The sequence below is a fragment of the Cibotium barometz genome, chromosome 59, assembly GCF_041138505.1.
Source record: "Cibotium barometz isolate CiBa-2024 chromosome 59, ASM4113850v1, whole genome shotgun sequence".
Classification (NCBI taxonomy): domain Eukaryota; kingdom Viridiplantae; phylum Streptophyta; class Polypodiopsida; order Cyatheales; family Cibotiaceae; genus Cibotium; species Cibotium barometz.
Window position 1 is genome coordinate 19,891,062 of NC_141104.1, and position 22,362 is coordinate 19,913,423.

A 22,362-nucleotide genomic window follows, 5' to 3' on the forward strand; every position below is an offset into this window, starting at 1 on the left:
TTTGACCACTATCAAAACTAGTAGTGAAGAATCGATGAAAGAAGGGTTGTGATACTCTGGGTTTGGGGAAGAGGAGAAACCACCCTCCCCTACCAAATCTAGCGGTATTATTGATATAGCTAGAGGATTTTTTGGTCTCCGAACAAGCAATGGTGAAGAAGTGCAATCTGTAGGCATGGGTCCGTCAACCAGTGCTGGACTTGGTGAAGAAGCGCAATCTATAGGCATGGGTCCGTCAACCAGTGCTGGACTTGGTCCAAGGCAAGAAGTACCTATCCAAACTTCAAGTTCAAGGCTGTCAAACACTAGCACCCCTCGAATAAGAAGAGACATGGGAAGTGCAGCCAAGACTGGTCAAGTATTCTTCGCAACCTCAGAGGAATTAGAATTAGATCTAAAAAGGATTGAGGTAGAACGGTAGCTACAAGAATTGAGCTTAAGAAAACAAGAGCTTGATACTTGAAGGGCTAGAGCCGAACAAAAGGAGATGGGAAGTGTAAGTTCTTACTTCAATCATGGGGTAAAGAGCCAGAAATAGTCATGGGAAAAAGTGAGGGAAAAATTCTAAACTTAGAACCCATTAATGAAGGGCCTAGAGAGCGGAGGAAGGGTTTGTAACCCTAGATGAAGACGATAATCTACCAAGAGAAGCGAGTGAAGTGGAAGACTGCCTGTACACCAAAAAGGACATCGAGCAGATAATCAATCATCCCATGTTCCTATAGGACATGAAACTCTTAATTTTGCAAAGGCATAAAAAGGCGACTAATGATCAGCCATTCCAGAATGAAGTGGTCAAACCGTTCCATGGACCAAAAATGCCTAGAAGAGAAAACATAGGAAGAGGACGAGGTCTAGGTAGGGGGGGGAGTAGTTCCTCAAAGACCAAGGGCAACCATAGATCTTAATGCGGCCACAAGGACATATTTGTTGAATATGGCTGCGGAAATGGGCCGAGGAGTGGTTAGGGAGCTAGGCACTGCTCTAGAATCCCAACCCTCCTAAATGAAGCCACACATCATTTCAAAGCTCATTCAAAAATTCTTTGGGGATGGGGATCCTATTCAACATGTAGAGATCTTTGAGTCCACATACAAAACCTACAGGCCAATCAGTGATGTAACAATGATTCATGCTTTCACTGACCCTAGAAGGAAAAGCGCATCTATGGTTCTGAACCCTCAAACCTATAAGATTCCTCCCTAGCCCCTCAAGATGTCCAGTTTCTTCCCCTGTAATCAATCCCCTTTTTAGAATAATAAAAGATCTTGTTTCTACCTGTTTTGGCTTAGAGAGAGAGAATATTCTAGAGAGAGATAATTCAGTTTTTAGATATCTTTGGATGGAAAAATATCCCTTCTTATTAAAATAAATTTCCCCGAAATAGAAGTTTAAAAAGAAATTCCTAAGGTGCATTAGAAATAAATTATAATGTGTACAAAAGACCTTAGCCTAAGGGTCCCTGTTTTTAAAAAATTTTGGATTAAGGTCCAAACAAAGGTTTGATAGGCCAATGAGCCTAATCCAAATGTAGGGAGGAGATAAATTGAAGAATAAAAGAAAAACGTCCCAAAAATGAGTAAATACTCACATAAGATAAAGAGTGAACTAAGGACCAAAGAAAAGAATTAAAAAACTAAATTTTGACACCTCAGTGTGGAGGTCTCCCCTCATGAAGTAGGCGCCTTTTTCTCATCATTACCCCCAATTTTTAATCAATAAAATGAGATATTTTTATCTCTCCTCTCTCCTATTCAAAAAAGTAAGCTGAACTGACCCAAAAATGGTCAAAAATTGACCAAACTGATCTGGAAAATTCTAGAATCAGTTTACTTGGTTAGAGGCTCACTTTTTCCTATAAATAGAAACCTCCCCCTTTTGTAAAAGCTTAATGGTGTTTATGCACTATTACTCTACTCCTGTCCTCCTGAGCCATCTACATTGAATTTTTTAATAATTCAGTTGTTTTTGGCCTAATCCTCTCCAAGGTGAATTGGTGGCCACTATTGCTTCAAACAAGAATAGAACCCTCAATCCCTCAAGCCAAAGGAGAGCTTACAAGCTCCATGTAAGTTAATTTTCTTACTTTGTTTTACGAATTTTAATGAAAAATCTATGGTTTTCTTGATTTTTATGTTTAGCAAATGATTGAATTAAATTCAAATGCTATGCCTTTGATGAAAAGGCCACCCCCTTCTCTTCTTTACTTCCAACCTTTCTTAATCCTAGAAAGATTAACTAAGTGATTAATTAAACTCTTCTTATTGTTTACTCTCTTGAATTTAGAAAATTGTGTAGATTAGATTTCTATAATTCTAAATTGGGTTAATTAAGTTAAGTGAAGAAAGATAAAAATGAGAAATGGTCAGCCATACAAAGGAGGTTATGGTAAAATTTTCCAGAATTTTGTGAAAAAGAAAGTTTGTTTTTATGTTATTACAAAAGAGTAATTCCCACCATTTTTGTATCTAAAAGAAATATTCTAATTACTCCATGTACATGTTCACCTATGAATATGCATGGATATCACTGATATCACTGATATTAAATATTAAATTTGATTCTATGCATAAAAAGATGCATAAAAGAATTTTTTAATTATAAAAGTGTTATTCTTATTAAATTTGATTTCTATGCATAGAAAGATGCATAATGGAACTTTTTTTATAAAAGTGTTACTCTTATTAAATTTGATTTCTATGCATAGAAAGATGCATAAAGGAATTTTTTAATTCCAGAAGTGTTACTCTTATTAAATTTGATTTCTACGCATAGAAAGATGCATAAAGGAATTTTTTTAATTACAAAAGAGTTATTCTTATTAAAATTAATTTTTATGCATAAATAGATGCATAAAAGGATTTTTTATATATTAAAGTGTTATTCCCATTGAAGTTGATTTTTATGCATAAATAGATGCATAAAGAATTTTTATATCAAAATTAGAATTCTCTTAAATTCTATGTTTAAATTCTATGAGTATTTTATAAATGAATAATTAAATACTCTAAGAGAGAAATTTCTATCGTTTTATATTCACACGGATTGTAAAAAGAAAATTTAGGAAGTCTATCGAGATCAAAATATTCAGATAAATGATTAATTTATTCCTCATTGAAACTCGTAACTAATTTAGAAATCAGTTAAGTGAATATTCAAAGAAAGAAATTCAGTAAAATAGTAACTGAACTACCAAACCTTTTCGAGAAAGATAGTTCAGGAAAAATCTTATCCGACTTGAACCTTGAATCAGACTATGACCAAGACCAAACTCTTTCATCAGTTTCAAAAGGAAAGAAGGTGTGACCAGTTTTGAAAAAACACTCAAAACTCCCACCAAATCTGAAACTAAGTTTGAGACCCTTCGAATTGATCTGTGGATCAAGGTTATAGAATTCGAGGAATTCTGGTATGAAATTTAGAATTCTGATCAAGAAGTTTTGGGAATACTGATTCAAGAAATACTCCTTATATTCAAAAGAAAATCAAACTGAAAACTTGCTTAGAAACCCTGTTTTCTTAAAGGATTGTCTTACGCCAGAATACTAGAGGGAGCATTTGGTATATGTTTTTCTAAGGGAAGTTCGGTTGCAACAGCTGGCGGGGAGTGTTCAAAGAACGGCTCACGTGGCAAAGCCTGCCCAGGTCTTGACCAGCCTCGGTATGGTTGAAAAATGGTGCGCTTCCGATGCGATGGGCGAGGGCCGACAAAGCGGTCCCTGAGTGAAGTGCCAAGACACTTAAGGAAGATCCTAGAGAGTTCTGATGACTAGGAGATGCATGGGCTCACAGTGCCTATGACACCCATGTGTATGTTGTGGAAGATATGTATAATGGACGAAATGATTATTGTAATCTGTTTTACTGGATCTCCTTGCTAACCAGTTGGTCTCAACGGAGAGTCCAGAGTGATACTGTTTTTTTTAGAAACAAGGGACTCGATGGAATTTTTGAGTTATAACATCTGTAACCAATAACTGTTTGTCGATGGATTATTTTATATGTTAAAGTTTTGAAGAGGAGTGTGTGCGTATCTGTATTCAAAACCAAAAGTTAAGAAAGGCATTCAATTATGGGTGGGTGAGTAATTGTCTAGTTCTACCGATTCCAGTGGTTGGGTGGTGGCTAACCCATGGGCCAGTAGGCTCGAATCACTAGAGTTTTAATAATTAAATTAAAATAATAAGAATACGCTTAAATTAAAATAATAAGAATACGCTTAGAATTTGAGTAGTTAAATTAAAACCTAAATAATTTCTCAAATGAGTAGATCAATGGTTGTGCCTGACTTCGGTTAGGAAAAAACATTGATTTCCTCAAATGATTAGATCAACGGCTGTGCCTGATTTCGGTTAGGAAAAAAGTGTTGATTTCTTCAAACTAAGTCAGTGATAGTTTTCCTTCTATCTGGTTTAATCAGGTGAAGGATAGTAGTCTCTTGACCCCGTTAGAAAATTCGTGTAAGAAAATCAAAATGGTGGAATCATTCCCGTTTTTCGGGAAAGGAAAATTTTCCCGGTTTCGATTTCGAAATGACCACCAGATTAGTCTCGTGTCCGGACATTCGAGGGCGAGGCCCTGAGTGGGAAACCCTGCCTTGCGTAAGAGGAAGCTACTTCCGGTGCTAGCAACCGGGACTTCGGTGCACGGAGGGGGCAGAGGGGTCTCACAAAACCTGAGGATAAGGTTAATTTCACATGACTCAAGAATGTGTTTGTGCCCAACTTTGCGAGAAGTGGGAAACCCTGCCTTGCGTAAGAGGAAGCTACTTCCGCTACTAGCAACCGGGACTTTGGTGCACGGAGGGGGCAGAGGGGTCTCACAAAACCTGAGGATAAGGTTAATTTCACATGACTCAAGAATGTGTTTGTGCCCAACTTTGCGAGAAGTGGCGACAGATGGAGTCATGTGATACAACTGCACAACATCAAACAAAAGGAAATGGAGTCGCGAGACTATGTGTCTCGGATAAAGCACTTAAATTCAAGGTGCAAACTACGAGAAAGACTAACTAATGATGATGAGTTAATGCCTTGCTTTTGGAGAGGAGAAATTTTCCCGATTTCGATTTCGGAATGACCACCAGATTAGTCTCGTGTCCGGACATTCCAGGGCGAGGCCCCGAGTGGGAAACCCTGCCTTGCGTAAGAGGAAGCTACTTCCGCTGCTAGCAACCGGGACTTCGGTGCACGGAGGGGGCAGAGGGGTCCCACAAAACCTAAGGATAAGGTTAATTTCACATGACTCAAGAATGTGTTTGTGCCCAACTTTGCGAGAAGTGGCGATAGATGGAGTCATGTGATACAACTGCACAACATCAAACAAAAGGAAACGGAGTCGCGAGACTATGTGTCTCGGATAAAGCACTTAAATTTAAGGTGCAAACTACGAGAAAGACTAACTGATGATGATCAGTTATTGCCTTGCTTTTGGAGAGGAGTTAGAGACCACAAGATGCATGATTATCTGGTAATAGCCCCCAGCTACTCTGGATGCATGTTGTAAGCTGGCAATTGAATATGAAGACAATATGCTAGAATTGCCACAACTGGAAGATGTCAAAACATCTTACAGCAATGACTTTCCGTGTTTTGAGTCACCAAGAGATTGGAACTCGAAGCAAGCAAATCCAAAACATGACTGTGGATGAAATCAGTAATGCAACACTAGAAAAATTTAAGGTAAAGGAGGGAAGAGAAACATCTGGGTATGGGCATACCCATCTTTACCCCCGTAGAGAATTGGTGTGGTGCTCTATGTGCAAATTGAATAACACTACCACCGAATTGTTGAGATATCTACGGGGGTAAAGATGGGCATACCCATCTTTACCCCCGTAGAGAATTGGTGTGGTGCTCTATGTGCAAATTGAATAACACTACCACCGAATTGTTGAGATATCGAGCTCATCTAGTGAGACGGTGGACACTGATGACCTGCCTGGGGGATAGGCCCCACACTTACACCACTGGCATGGTTGGTGAGATCATGGGTGATATGCGGCCAGTGGGATGATAGGCTGTGTCACAGCCATTCTAGCATAGTTATAGCGCCAACTCATTTAGTTGGGTTCACACTATAGAGAACCCTAGTATGTATTTGGTTGAGTACCTTTCATATTGTGTGCACTCTTATCTTTGTATATGGTGTGTTGAGTGTTGTGTGAAGAAGAAGAAGATTTTCAGCCTCTCACCTTGTGTGTTCTCTTTTAGGGTTTTGTGAGTGTGTGTGTGCTTGCAAGAGCTCAAGCTCTTTTCCCCCGTGCATCTTTTCATGGTATCAGAGCCTGGTTCATGCTAAGGGTTGAGCTACAAGCAAGAGAAGCACAGGAAGCAGTACGAGGGTAAGAGCTTCAACTACTCTTCCCTATTTGTGTTCGCGACTACACCCTTGTCGGGAGCTCTATGGGAGGCACCGGCAAACGATCTCTGATTGAGGAGCTTTCTTCGCGGGAGTAAAGGTATAGGGCAACTATAATTTTGTCCTATCGGACATTATTTTTCGGGCCGAAAACGCGTTTCAGGCGCATTAGGACCTCCGTTTTTTGAAAAGCAAGCGATTTTGAGCACTGCGGGTAAGTCATCGATTCTATGCAAAACTCTATTTAAGAATTGTAGGAAGACAGATTGGTTGTGCAAACATTGTGTGTGCTGCAAGGAGGTCAAACAGCTGCCATTGGGTGTATGTATGCACATTGAGGTCACTAGTTGTGTGACATTTGAGTGTAGTACAGTACCACTGCAAAAAATACAAAAGTTTGTGCAGGACAAACCAGAGTGCTGTTTCTGGTAAATTTGTGTGTCTGGCAAGATGTCAAATGATGGCATAAACCAGATTATTGCTGAGAAGCTTGACAAGAACAACTTCCATGCTTGGACGTTTAGGTTGACAAATTTCTTTATGGGAAACGGTTACTGGGACTACATAGAAGGTGAGCAAGAAGAGGCACCGGAGATATCGGAGATCAATCCGACTACTCTGCAGATGTGAAAGAGTTCAAGGATTAGAACCAAGGAGCCAAAAAAGTTATGTATCGGCTCTTTATCAGTATACAAGACACCATGATTGAGCACCATACAAGATGCCAAGTCCCCCAAGGAGGCAAGGGACACCTTGGTAAAACTCTATGAAACGAATACCAAGGCACGAAAGATACAGTTGATGAATGAACTTCATACTCTGGAGAAAAAGAGTATGTCTGTGAATCACTGCATTGAAGATCAAGGGTATTGTGGAATCCCTTGCATCTATTGGTGTTTCAGTAGATGATGATGATAAGGTGGAAGTCGGTCTACATGGTCTCGAACCACAATACAAGGCATTCAAGATGTCTATTCAGACTCGGGAAAACATTCCCAATTTCACAGATTTGGTATCTATGTTGGTTATAGAAGAGAAGAGCTTGGGTGAAGACCAATAGTCTTCACAAAACAAAAACACTTCAGAGCAACAGGCCTTCTACACAAGTTCAGGAAGAGGACAAGGTTGAGGAGGCCATGGACCTGGCCAAGGAGGTGGCCGAATAGGTAATCAGAATTATGGCCAGTAGTAGCAGCAACAACAACAGTCCCATAATTCACAACAACAACAACACGCAGGTGGAAGAGGCCAATTCAGAGGCAGGGGGAGTCAAAGAGGTCGTGGAAATTGGCAAAGGTAGTATAATGATACACGTGGATGCTTTTATTGTGGTAAGCCTGGACATGTGCAAGCAGATTGCTATAAGAAGCAAGCTGACATGCAAAATGGAAAATTGCAGCAAAACAAGGATAATGAAAGGTTGTTTGTTATGCATTAATGCCATGTCTGAAAATGTTGAAGCAGCACATAAAGATGATGTATGGTACGTTGCTAGATCTAGATTTTTGTCTCAACACACTTCCCTATGTTCTCTAGATTTGGATCTAGACCCACTTCCTTTATGTTCTCTAGATTTGGACATGCTTTTCCTTGAGGACATGCTTGTCTTGCTAGTTTTGGCATTTTTCTGTAATACGGCTTCATCCTGTACCTAGTCCCAAATTCCTTAAGCTTTGTCCATCATCCAAACTTGCCAGCTCAAATGTTCATTTTCCTAACAATTCTAAATGGGCCAATCCATCTCATTTTTAATTTTCTTGGGTGGGGCCCCATTCTTGATGAGAACAGCAAGATTGTATCTCCTTCGTCATCATGTTGAGAAGTGTGGTGCCATAGAGCACAAGGAAGAGGTAGGGAGTGAGATGAGTAGCCAAGAAAGTGTGAAGCCTAGCATGAAGCCACATGAGCAAAGGGATTTATCCCACATTGTTGTACAAGGCCAAGGGTGTACCTCCTCATATAAAAGGGGGCCATTTCAAGCAATGAATTGTATCACTTGCACACATCTCAAGCCTCTCTATGAGTAAAAGTCTTAATCTTGTAACCTAATTGTGCTTGAGTCTATTGCACACACTCATCATCATGAGTAAGCTTAGATTACTCTCACCTTAGATTAATTCGCTCTAATCACATTGGATTAATTCACTCTAATCACATTGGATTAATGTAGAAAGGATTAGTGCTAATAATCTTTCTCATGCACATGATATCCATGGATTTCAACATGGTATCAAAGTGTTTCCTCTCTCCTTGATCTTCTCATTAGCTTAGTCTTAGTTCACATTAGTCCAATCTCTTCTTAATCACATAATTAGCTACTAATCTCAAGCTTATCTTATTCACCCTAATGTGGCCCAAATTTCACAAGCTTTCCATTGCCCATTCTCCTAGCCATTTATCTCCAAGCTTTGTGGACATGTTTAGCAACTAATAAATAACTAGTGGCTAAGAGGAATTCGTCAAAATCATCTTCTATAGGGCTCCCAAAAATGGTGCCTAAAGTAGTTTTTTGTTGAATGCTCCGCAATTGCTCACAATTAGCCCAAGCCCCTTTGGGGCTAGCTTAGCAATGGTGTAAGCTACCTACAAATGAGGTTTTGGCCCATTTCATCCACAACAAGAAAAATAATAGGCAAAAGAAATCCACATGCCTGTTTTTGTGAAGATTTGAGCTATTTTCTTTTATAAGGCTCTTTCTCTCATCTAGGGAAACACCCTCATGCAAAAATCCTTCTAAATGATTGCTTCCACATGCCCAATTTTATCCTCCAAGCTCAACCTTGTTAATCACTAATTTTTAATCTTAAACACTATCATTAAAGAAAATTAGTAGTAAATTGGATGCATTGAGGGTGCAATGGAGCAATTAAGGTTGCATTTAGCATGTTTACACATCAAAAGCACTAGATTTGCACTGGGGCTACCATCAGGAAGCTCTAGAAGAAAAATTAGAATTTGGAAGCACATGCACAACTTGCATTTCATCTTGTTTAAAGCATCCAAACTTGCCAAGTTGTAAGAGACTAGACACTACCATTGAAGCTAGGAAAAGCTCATGGTGGTAAGACCTTCTCACATAGCATCAAGCATGACAAATATCATTGGGAAATTCATTGGGGAAGGGTTAAATCCTTGGGAAATGTATCATGGAAAAATACATGTGTATATGCATCGAAAGCAAAGGAAAAGTGCATTAAACACTACCATGAGCATGTCTAAAGCACAAGTGCATGAGATGACTATAGCACATAGTATGGCATCCACACTAAATGCATCAAAGGCACATATAAGAAAAATAAAAAATCAAGCATTAAGTGGAAACAAGAAGAGCAACGTCCACACCAAAGAAGCTATGAAAGAGCCAAGAGTCAAGCTAAAGAGCAAAGGTTAAGTGCCAAGAAGTAGCCAGCAAGGTGAAGAAGGACACGATACTGACATGAAGAATGAAGAAAGCAACAAGGGATGTTCTCATCAAGCAAAAGAAAGGAGATCTCAAGCTAGTAGAGCACTAAGCAACATTGAGCCACCACCACTAGCCATCTATTGTAAAAGAGGGGTCCCCATATGAGTAGACACCCATCTTATCATCTTATTTGTTGTGTGTATCTACCTGACTACATGAGAGCAGTGAGTTGAGCACCCAGTGGGGTTAATGATCATTGTAACTCATACCTAACCACCTAAGAGTAGCTAGGTGGTAGGGGGGGTAATGACTGTTGTGTAACTCACATCTGACCACCTTGAATAGCCTAGAGATATGACACCAAGGGGGGGTGTTGAGAAGTGTGGTGCCATAGAGCACAAGGAAGAGGTAAGGAGTGAGGTTAATGATCATTGTAACTCATACCTAACCACCTAAGAGTAGCTAGGTGGTAGGGGGGGTAATGACTGTTGTGTAACTCACATCTGACCACCTTGAATAGCCTAGAGATATGACACCAAGGGGGGGTGTTGAGAAGTGTGGTGTGCCATAGAGCACAAGGAAGAGGTAAGGAGTGAGATGAGTTGCCAAGAAAGTGTGAAACCTAGCATGAAGCCACATGAGAAAAGGGATTTATCCCACATTGTTGTACAATCCCAAGGGTGTACCTCCTCATATAAAAGGGAGCCGTTCAAGCAATGAAACCATATCACTTGCACACATCTGAAGCCTCTCTATGAGTACAAGTCTTAATCTTGTAACCTAATTGTGCTTGAGTCTATTGCACACGCTCATCATCATGAGTAAGCTTAGATTACACCCACCTTAGATTAATTCATTCTAATCACATTAGATTAGCTTAGATTACACCCACCTTAGATTAATTCATTCTAATCACATTAGATTAGTGTAGGATTAGTGCTAATCATCTTTCTCATGCACATGATATCCATGGATTTCAACACTTCAAAGATTTTGAATTTTGTGTTCCTGTCTATTTGCAACTTTCTCCTTTTCTGCATGATCTCGATTGTGTACAGTCTCCTTTCATCCAGCTTAAGGAGTTGTTTGATCATCTGCCTCTTATTATTCCAGAGAGAGCCTTTCTGCTATAGCTATCCTAAGGCTCTGTGTTAGGAACTCCAAGGGCACCACTGCTTCCAGTCCATAAACCATGCTAAAAGGTGTAAGTTATATTGCATTCTTATACGTTGTCTGGAATGCACACAACGCTAAGTGCAGCTTTGTATCCCAGTCGGCCCTATTCTCATTCATTGTCTTGATTAGTATTCGCTTCAGGATTTTACTTGTGGATTCTTCTTTCCCATTTTCTTATGGTTAGTAGAAAATTGACTTTTTATGTATTATCATGTGCTGCTTTGTCAGTTTTTTGATCACTTCATTAAGGAAATGGGTCAATGACTATCTCAATCGGGCATCCAAATCTTATCATTATGGTTTCATAGAGAAACTTCTCTACTGATGATGCCTTAAAATCCTTTAGGGCCTTGGTATCTACCCATTTGGTGTAGTAATCCATGGCCTCCAGGATGTATTTGTTTCTTGTTCTTTGAGCTAGCTTGCCCACAAAATCCAGACCCTATTTCTAGAACGGCTAAAGGGGCAACACTGGGGTGTCCGGCTTTCTATCTTCATCGCTCGGTTGCCCCAACCTCTAGCACATATTACATTCCTTTGCGAACCTATGTGTGTCTTTTAATGTAGTCGGCCACCACAGACCTATGTGGAACACCTTCCACCCCATGACTTATTTGAAAAACTTCCCATAGCTTATGCCTTGGTGTGCTTCTACTACCAGCACAGCATGTTGTTTCTCATGTTTGCGGACACATCTTCTCAATATCTAATCGACACCCATCGTGTAGAGTTTCCCAACTACTACCACCATGAACAACTTTCTCCGGAGAGTCAGCTTCTTTCTTTGATCTCTAGACATGTACTTTGGAAAGGACAAGTCAGACTAGAATTGTAGCATTTTGTCATATCAGTTAGGTTTCTCTCCTTCTACGCTGTGCATTTGGGAAATCATCTTCCACCCCCTCTAGCTCTTCTCTTGTTTCCAGTCCTAATAAGAAGTCTACTACTGTGTGCTTGTTCACGAGAGTGTGCTGCCTAATGTTGAACTCAAACTCATGTTACTAGAGCATCCATTTGGCCAATTTTCCTACCACGCTTGGTTTGTTTTTTAGGTACAAGAGAGCTTTGTGATCTACATGAAATTCAAACATTTTTCCCAACAGGTAGTGTCTGAACTTGTTAATGGAGTAGATCATTCCAAATGAGTGACTCCTTTTCTATAGTGGAGTAGTTCTTCTGTGGTCTAGACAGCCTCTTGGTTGCATAGTAAACTTGTTTGTACCAGTGCTCTTGTGCTTCCTACATCAGAGCACTACTAATGGCAACATGAGAGGCATTAACAAACACATGAAATACCAGGTCATAGTTTGGCTGCTCGAGAATGGGTGCTACCGGTAGTATTCTCTTGAGGTTCTAGAATGCCTCTAGACAAGATCCGGACTAGACATATTCTCCATCTTTCACTGTTAGACTATATAGGGATACCACTCCACGTTTTCCAAGAGCCTCATGAATCTGCTATGCCACTTGATTAACCCCAAGAATATTGCAAGTTATTTGGCATTCTTGGGCAGTAGATTCACAATGATTGCCACCATGGCCGGATACACAGCTAGCCCTTTTGTAGACATTATATGCCCTTTTGTAGACATTATATGCCCTAAGAGGGATCCACTTGTTACCATAAAGGCACACTTGTGGCTAGATTCAGGCTCAGTGTGGCCCTCCTATACCTCTCCAGACACATTGTATAAGGTGTGTTATGTGTTCTTCTTTCTTTCCAAAAACACTAAACTCACATACACAGCTAGCCCTTTTGTAGACATTATATGCCCTAAGAGGGATCCACTTAGCTAGATTCAGGCTCAGTGTGGCCCTCCTATACCTCTCCAGACACATTGTATAAGGTGTGTTATGTGTTCTTCTTTCTTTCCAAAAACACTAAACTCACAAACACCCTTACAAAGGTGGTCAGATATTCATAGAATATTTTTTGAACCGCCCTCTGTAATGTAGTAGGAGAATTTTTTAGCCCGAACATCATCACATTGGAGGCAAATGTCCCCCATTCTGTTACAAAGGATATTTTCTCTTTATCTTTTCGAGGGGGGCCATCCATACCCTGGTTGTATCCACCCGCTGAACCCATCCAGAAAGGAGTATGTCTCGTGCCCCCGTCTACCACATCCAATAAGGAATCTATGAGCGGTAGCAGCAATGGATCCAATATGGTGGAGGCATTAAGCTTACGGTAGTCGATGCAAACCCTCAGCTTCCCATTTTTCTTCGGGACAATGACTATTGGTGAAAACCATTCTTCTCTGTCCACCCCACTAGATAGATGAACCCAACTCTCAAATAGCTTGTCAATTTCCACCTTCACTTGTTTTGCATAGTTGCGGTTTATTATGTATCTGCTTTGACGGCGGATAAGGGTTGCATCTTCCTTCGAATTGATCTTGTGTTGGCAGAAGATAAGATCAATCCCTTTCATATTTGAGTAATTCTAGATGAACATTCTTTGTAGGAATTCAACAATTCCAAGAGCCTTCCTCTGAATTCCTCATTCAACCGGGCACTGATTCTTACTATCTTTGGCTCTTGGTCATCCCCCAAGTTTACTTCTTCTAGTTTGGTCTTCTTGGACTCTAATGTTCCACATTGTGAGTTGGGATTCCTCTTACTTGAGGGGAAACATTTCTCATTCCTGCTCAGCCTCCTACAACTCTACCACACTGTCTTGTGTGTCCTCCCCCTTTTCCTATGCACTTTCTTAATTTATCAACACTTTTGGATGAGCCATCAGGACTTTTAGATCATACCTTTGTACAATCCTCATTATGTCCACCTCAAATAGCGATAGCAAATCTAGATTCTCCTTCGTGATCTATTATTCTTCATCATCTTCTACCCCTTCTAGATAGTTTAGGCCCTTTGTGTCATCAGTCGGCCTTGCTGGGTTTAGCATGTCTTTCCTTGCTGGGTTTAGCATGTCTTTCCTTGCATTTGTAATGCAGACTTTCTTTTTTCCTCTCCTGATTGTGATGTTGTCCATATCCTAGTTGTGCTTTATCCTTCCACTCCTGAGACACGGTCTTCCCAGGAGCATGGCATATGCACCTATTATCTCAATCATCTTCTTGAGAACTATGAACACGGTATTGAACATGCATCCTACGACTTCTATTTGTCCTCCTCTGATTATCCCAATAGGTCAGACCCTTCTCTAGTCAGCCATGTGGATCTAGAATGGAGCTAGCTACATGTTAGTAATTCTTAGCTTTTTAGCCAGACTATTTGATATTATATTTACCCCTCACCCTCCATCTAGAATGACCCTTGTCATTCTCTCTCCTCTGATCTTGATAGTAGGCTTTCGGAATGGACATATCATAGTCCTAGACTATTTCCACATTCTTGCATTTAGTTGTGTAGGTGGCCACCGTCACTGCCCTTGGTTGGGCACCCCCAAGCTCATGAACCCAAGATCGGGCACTCCCAAGTTCGTGAACCTGAAATGTGGGTACCCCAAAGGGTCACCACCAGTCACACAAGGAGGGAATCTTTGACTACCCACTTGACCACTTGGAAGCAGTGCTCACCCACTTGTGCTCGGTGCCTCTCACCTACTCCAATGGTATCGTCAGTGACCACTTTTGGCACTTGTCTCATGATATTCCAAGGGGGCCATGCCCATTGTATAAAGAGAGACTTTGGTGTATTGAGAGAGGATCCCCACTGTAATACATGTTTTGTGCAGTCCCAACTCTTGCCTACTTCCATCTTGTGTTGTGTGCACGTCATTCTAGGTAGCTCTTGTGTTGTATTATGTTCTTGAGTTTGTGTGGGTGAGTATTGGAGTGGGACAGAGTGGTCTCCATCTTCCTAGCTTGTGCCAACTTCTGAGAGTATACTTCCCTAAAGAGGACCCTAGTGATTTAGTGCACCTACATGATGCGCAACCGAGTTGCTAACAAGTACACAAACAATTGGCGATCCTACTAGGGACTCTTGTGAGTTATAAGTTCCCAAATTTTTGAGTATGTGGTAGTTCATCATCTCTGCATGCCCAACACATCCTCTTGTGTGAGCTCTAGTTCTATCAGCCCCATCAAGAGACCCCTCTCTGTCAGGTGCTCTAGCCACCCCAAGCGGCTAGTCAACTTTGTGCCCCAAAAAGTCCTCCTTCTCCTCTACCTTTACACATGGTTGTAGTAAAGCATGGTCACCTTGGGAACACAACCCTCCAGCTCTAGAACCCTTATCTGTGGTTTTGGGCCGGATTAACATCAAGTATCCTATGTTTAAAGGCTCCACCCTAGAAGACGAAGATGACCACGTGTGCCACTTCATCTATATGTGCAAAAGTTGTGGACTAGAGATGGAGGATGCCTACCTGACTTTATTTCCATTGACTCTAGAAATCTTAGATAATAAGTGGTTTAGTCAGTTTGCAAGTGACCATTTTGTGGGAGCTGACCCAACTTGAGGGATACCTTCCTTTGCACGTTTAGGCCGAGTAACTATGAAGACCATATTCTCCAAGACGTGGGAAGACTTCAACCCTTGCCCGGGGAGAGCGTGTCTAAGCTGATTACACAAACAAGGGTCTTGGTTTCCCATCTGCCAACCTACCCACACGGGACTTCATGGTCAAGTAATGGGTACTAAAAGCCTTGCCCCGGTCTACCCAACAAAAGATCAAAGAAAGCATGCCTGCACCTACCACCTTATTGGACTTCCAAGAGATGGCCTCTCAACTGGAGAATGCGTGCTTTATGTTTGAAGGTGACAATAGTTCCTCATCCTCTTAGGTCATGTCCTCACAAGAAGACCCCGTGGCCATCCTAAAATGGGAGTTGGACACATTGAAGCTTCACAAGGCGCAAAGTGAAGACAACACCTAGCAATAGTTTCCTCCGCCAGTTGCCCTCCACCGGTCATTTCACATCTTGCACACCCAAGCATCCACACATGTCTACCAGCCCGCCACTCGTGCATACACCCACACACCCTCACCCCCTACACCTTACCTTCCACTTCTCATGCCCACCTCATCATCTCCTCATCCTGCCACTCTCGTGGTCACCCCTGCACAAAACCAACCTCCCTGCCCACCTATATTCCCTTTAACTGTCCCACCCCTCATTTCACATCTTTCACCCCAGCACCCACACCTGCCACTCCTCAATACACCCACACCTGCCACTCCTCAATACACCCACATGCCCTCACCCCCTACTCCTTACCTTCCACCTCTCATGCCCAGCCCACCATCTCCTACATGTGCCACCCTTGCAATCACTGCACAAAACCAACCTCTCGGCCCACCTGCTCCCCATAACTGTCCCTTCTTATACTATCGTTGTGGGGAGTATGGTCACTACCAAGGTCAATCTCACCTTCTGTTAAAACCCTAAGATCTCTCTAGATAATTGTTATGCATAAACATGCATAAATCAGGCATAAACTCATCCACCCGACCACCCCCGAGAGCCCAAGGGATGCACAGATGAAAAATAATGAAATACATCATACTTTTACCTTTGTTGAAATATACAAGTGAATAGGGTGTGTGCGAGAACAAGCCCTTGGTTAGAGGCTGTAAAAGAGAATGTGTAAATGTGAGAGAACCTGTGAAAAGGTGAGAAGAATCTACTAGGACAGAATAAAGGGTAGCATGAGAAGATTTAGGAAGTGTGGAGATATTTTGGGAAAAGTGAAGAGGTGGAGAGAATCAAGCAAAAGAGGTGGAGTGAATCAAGGAGAAATCAGTGGGATTTGATGCTTGGATGTAAACTCTATAAATTGAGGCATTGGCCTAATGAGAATTTGGTGGTTTTTGATTATCCATGCCTACATTAAGCTATTTGCTAATTACTCACGTCTTAATTATTTGCTAATGACTTTGTTAATGATGTTGATTCTAGTATTTGATCTACCATAGCTCATCACATTGCTCTAATTTCAACATGGTATCAGAGCCATGCTTAGAATCCATTAGGTTTATGAGCCCATTATCTAATTAATTAGGATTAGTAGATAATTAGAAATTAATCAAATTTTTAGTTATTTTTCAACTCACCTTTGCACCCCCAGCCAGTGGAGGAGCTCCCTCTCCTTGCACACATCAAATTAGCCCAAACCCTTCTAGCATAACATAGCTATCTCATTGCTCTTCAAGCTCATCAAATCAGCGCAGCAAACCGACGGGTTCAGGAGAAATCACGATTTTCTCAGGTGCCTGTTTCTAGGAGAAAATTTGAGATCTTCACTTCCACAGTTCAAATGGCTCAAATTCCTCTTAGCCCCAAGTGTTTTCAAGCATGCTCTACAAGCTAGTGAAGTCAGAATTCAATTTGATCAAGTCTATAGTGAGATCTAAGCTCTTCATCAAATCTGTAGGTGGCCAGGGGGAAGCATCGTGAACACTCTGGATGCCTTCATGTGCGTCAATGTACCATGTATGATCAGAAATTGATCTTAAATCAAGGGGCTTTTCAAGTTTGTATGCTTGTTGAGCTTGGCAAAGCAGCAGGCAAGACATTTATGCCTTGAATCCTCAAAAATCAGCTTGCAGTCAAGGGGCTTTTGCCCAATTTCTGTTCGGGACTGTTGTATGCAGTGTACAGGACTGTAAAAGTCTGATTTTCACTCATTTGGACAGCCAGGAGAGCATTTATTGCTATTGTACCTGCTGGTACAGATTTGGCACAGCTTTGTGCAAGTTTTGGCATGGCTGTACACTGTTTTGAGTGACCAAAAGGTTCAATTTCTGCTGCTGTACTTGTTTGGTCAAATCTTGTGTTTCTTGGCTTAATCCTCTACTAGACTCATTGTTATTGATGTCTTTGAAAGCATTTGATCTCATTTGAAGTCTAAGGCACCAGATCTGGACTCCCCGCATACTCTGTTTTTTGCACACAAAATAGAGGATTAATTTGCTAATCAATGATTAATCAGTACTAATCACTATATTTTGGTACAATTAAGGGTTCAAATTAACCATTAGGTATCTGATACAGATCCCTATAACTTCAGATTGCAATTCGGAGTTGTTTTGATACTCCAACCATTCCGTACAAATTGGTTACCCTTGATTTAATGTAATTTCAGGTAAAATTGTGCTGATAAATTTGTGATAATCATCATTTTACATTTAACCCTTGGTTAATGCCTATAAATCTCACTCAAATTCAAGATTACTCACAGCCAGAGTTGCGTTTGGGAATGTGCATAAGAATGAATGCTATACGCATTATGTATTGGGCACATTACATCAGTGTAAAAATGGGATCAGACACTGTCCTTGTCCAGAATAAGGCAAGAGGTAAGACCTCCCGCATAGATTTGGGTTTGCATTGCATAATGACACAAGATAAACATCAAAATCCCAAAAGAACTATCAACAAAACATTTAAACATGTTGCTCACATGGAGCAAGAAGACCTAACGAACAAGCTCATGGCCCCAGCCACCATGAAAGAAGAAGAAGATCTCTTTCCAAGAGGAAGATCCACACCAAGAAGATCTAGAAGACATGGACACGAGAAGAGAAGCTGCCACAAGAAGACTGAAAGAAGACATGGACGCGTGGAGAGAAGCTGCCATGAGAAGAAGACTGAAGACACAAGAGAAGATGTGAGGCTCCAAAGAATGAGGAGCCATGTGAAAATCTCTGAGAGAGAGAGAGAGAGAGAGAGAGAGACCCCACAACCCAATGTAACCTGCCCCAACAAAGTAAAACCACCTCTAAGCCACCGATGCTATAGGCCACGTGGTAGATAGATGTATGTGTGAGCACTTTAGTCAAGGTCGCGAGCACTTATAGTAGCCTTGGACACATAGAGAGAGAGAGTGTGTCAAGGACTATGGAGTTTAGGGACTTGAGGCACTGGTCGCGGACTATCAAGTAAGAGAGAAACTTGATATAGGGTCCAGGTGTGCTAAGTTAACTTGAGGGGAGGTGTGCTAGGCACGCAGACTATCAAGGACTATCAAGTAAGAGGGAAACTTGGTATAGGATCTAGGTGTTCTAGGAGTATTCACTTGAGGAGAGGTGTTGAAATATACAAGTGAATAGGGTGTGTGCGGGAACAAGCCGTTGGTTAGAGGTTGTAAAAGAGAATGTGTAAATGTGAGAGAACCTGTGAAAAGGTGAGAAGAATCTACTGGGAGAGAATAAAGGGTAGCATGAGAAGATTTAGGAAGTGTGGAGATATTCTGGGAGATATTTTGGGAAAAGTGAAGAGGTGGAGAGAATCAAGCAAAAGAGGTGGAGTGAATCAAGGAGAAATCAGTGGGATTTGATGCTTGGATATAAACACTATAAATTGAGGCATTGGCCTAATGAGAATTTGCTGGTTTTTTATTATCCATGCCTACATTAAGCTATTTGCTAATTACTCACTAATTATGTCTTAATTATTTACTAATTACTCACTAATTACGTTCTTATCCATGTCTACATTAAGCTATTTGCTAATTATATCTTAATTATTTACTAATTACTCACTAATTATATTTTTAATTATTTGCTAATCACTTTGTTAATGATGTTGATTCTAGTATTTGATCCACCATAGCTCATCACATTACTCTAATTTCAACAACCTTGATGTCCCATACCATCAAGAGGTATAACTCCAATCCAATAGCATGTAGCTATAGTGTAAAATGGTAGGTGAGTAGATATGATCCTCTACACAAGAGGCCATAGCCTAAGCCTCCAAGCCTCTAAGCCTTCAAGCCTCCAAGCCTCCTTGAGTGTGCCCCATGCCCCTATTATATGGGAGGGCCCTCAAGTGACTCTTGACTCTCCATTTCCCATGTGTGACCCTTGGATGCCTGACCCTAACCTCAACCCTTAAGGTTAGTCCTAACCCATGCTCCACTAGAGCTTATTCCCATGTGTGACCCTAACCTTAACCCTTAAGGTTAGTCCTAACCCATGCTCCACTAGAGCTTATTCCCATGCTTCCATGCTCACAAGTCTAATGTGGGTTAGCCTCCTAGTATATGCACACATAATGTGCATATAACATACTTCCCCTCTCTCAAAACATTGCACTCTTGCAACAATCAAAAGAAGGAGAATTGCACTGAACAATCTCAACCGACTTCCAAGTCGAAACTTCTATTTCCCTATCTTTCCACCTAATTTAAACCTCAGTGATTAGTCAACTACAAAGTTTCCTTTCCATGAATTCAAGTACCTTATCAGGTTCATGTGGAACATAGGAAAATTCTTCGACTTCAATGAGTTCTTGAGGAGTAACTATGTTATCCTTACCTCCCAGTTTCCCTTTCAATCTATTGATATGAAAGACTAGATGAACTCCAACATGTGGGGGTAGTTTAAGTTCATACGTAACCGTGCCAATCCGATGTATAAATCGAAATGGACCACAATATCTAGAAGATAAATTCGAGCATTTTCCTATTGACAAAGTCTGAGAATCTTTAGGAGCATTAAAATAAACCAATGCTCCTGGTTCAAAAGACCAAGTTGAGCATCCTCTATTAACATAGAATCATGCCCTATCCTGAGCACCCCTGATAGAATTTCAAGCTTCGGTCAGCATTTCCTGCATATCATGCAAGAAATCCCTCGATGCATCAAGCTCAATGTTCTTAAGACGACCAACATCAATAGGTTCCCTGGGTTAATACCCATACATAAACATGAACAGACTAAAACCAATAGCCATATATTTAAAACTATTATAGGCAAATTCTATCATTGGAAGATATTTTTCCCAATTTGATGCTTTTCCAGAGATATATGCACAAAGGATATCCTCTACAATCTAATTTATATGCTCTGTTTGCCCCCATCAGATTGCAGATGATCAGAGGAACTCATAATCAAAGTTGTTTCCTTGTTGTAAACCATTCAGAATAAAGTAGGAAAATATGGCATTATAACAGTAGGAACCACGTATCAGTGGCCCGATGTACTCACACCTACTCATGGAATTATCGGCGTGCCAAGTTACCCATATCAACATAGAGACTCATCAACATCTTGATGAGTCACGTATGTCCATCCGTAAACCATCAGGTTGATTGTATAAATCACCTAAAGTACGAAACTAGAGAAAGAAATGCCAACAAAGGAAAAATCCAAATTTTCTTAATCCGAAAACAACACGATAAACTCGTTGAACTCTAAAGAAAGAGATTTCAACAAATGAAAATGCCGATGAGATTACACTCATCAAAACATGAAGGCTATAGATAAAAGAAGTTTATCCAGAGAATGCCCACATTATAACTTCTAGTGAATTCAGAAAATGAAATTGTCTTTGAATGTTGAGGTCAACATGCTAAGTGATGTAAGCAAAGCAACAATCTTGAGCCCAAATTATCCCATAAGATAATATATGTGAGGGATCACTAGCGTCTGTGAGGGATCACTAGCGTCCCATACCACCATGATACCACCCATACATACCTTAACAATTTGAGGTCAACATGCTAAGTGATGTAAGCAAAGCAACAATCTTGAGCCCAAATTATCCCATAAGATAATATATGTGAGGGATCACTAGCGTCTGTGAGGGATCACTAGCGTCCCATACCACCATGATACCACCCATACATACCTTAACAATTTGAAACTCTCTGGTATGCCGTTTAGGAGATATGAATAGAATCCTTTATAAAAGAAATAAGATGGCCTTATCCCAAACTTTCACATACTAAAACCTGTCTCTATATTCATGAGACCACATCAAGGAATAACTCTTTATGAGTACATGATTAGAAAAGAATTTTGAATTATTGGCGCCTTTCTAATGATAACTACCCAATAAACAATAAAGTTGGGGTAGAAAAATAACTCACCTAGATACATAAACAACTAGGTATCCAAGTTGGAATATGTACAAAAGTACGAGGAACATAGTCCAAAATTATGTGCAAAAAATGAAGGCAAATGCTACCTTTAAAGCACATGATATTATTCAAAAGATCCTTAAAAACCATGGATAAAAGCATAGAAGCTCCTTGAATCCTTAAAAACCATGGATAAAAGCATAGAAGCTCCTTGAATCCATAAAAACCATAATTGATCATAAAAATCAATGCATACCATCTAATGGTCATTAATCATGCCAAAAGAAGTATTAAAACTGGTGGCCAACTCATCAATCCAGAGTATATGAACGTGATGTCGTTCAAGCAAAACTCCAAAGTAAGCAAGTGAAACACATGTGTGTAACACTCATTAAAAAACCCGTAGACACAAGTGATCTAGGCAGAACCTGATGAGTCCATATAAAACTTGGAAAACATCCAATAAAATCCACCAAAACAAACCGATCCAATAAAATCCACCAAAACAAACCGATCAACTAACCCATGATAGAATTTATCTTAGGCTTAAGAAATTAAGCATAGACCACACTTAAATAAGTAAAAAATAATTATCATGAAAAAGTGTCAAAGGTGAGACACACTTTGAATGCAAATTCTAGCCA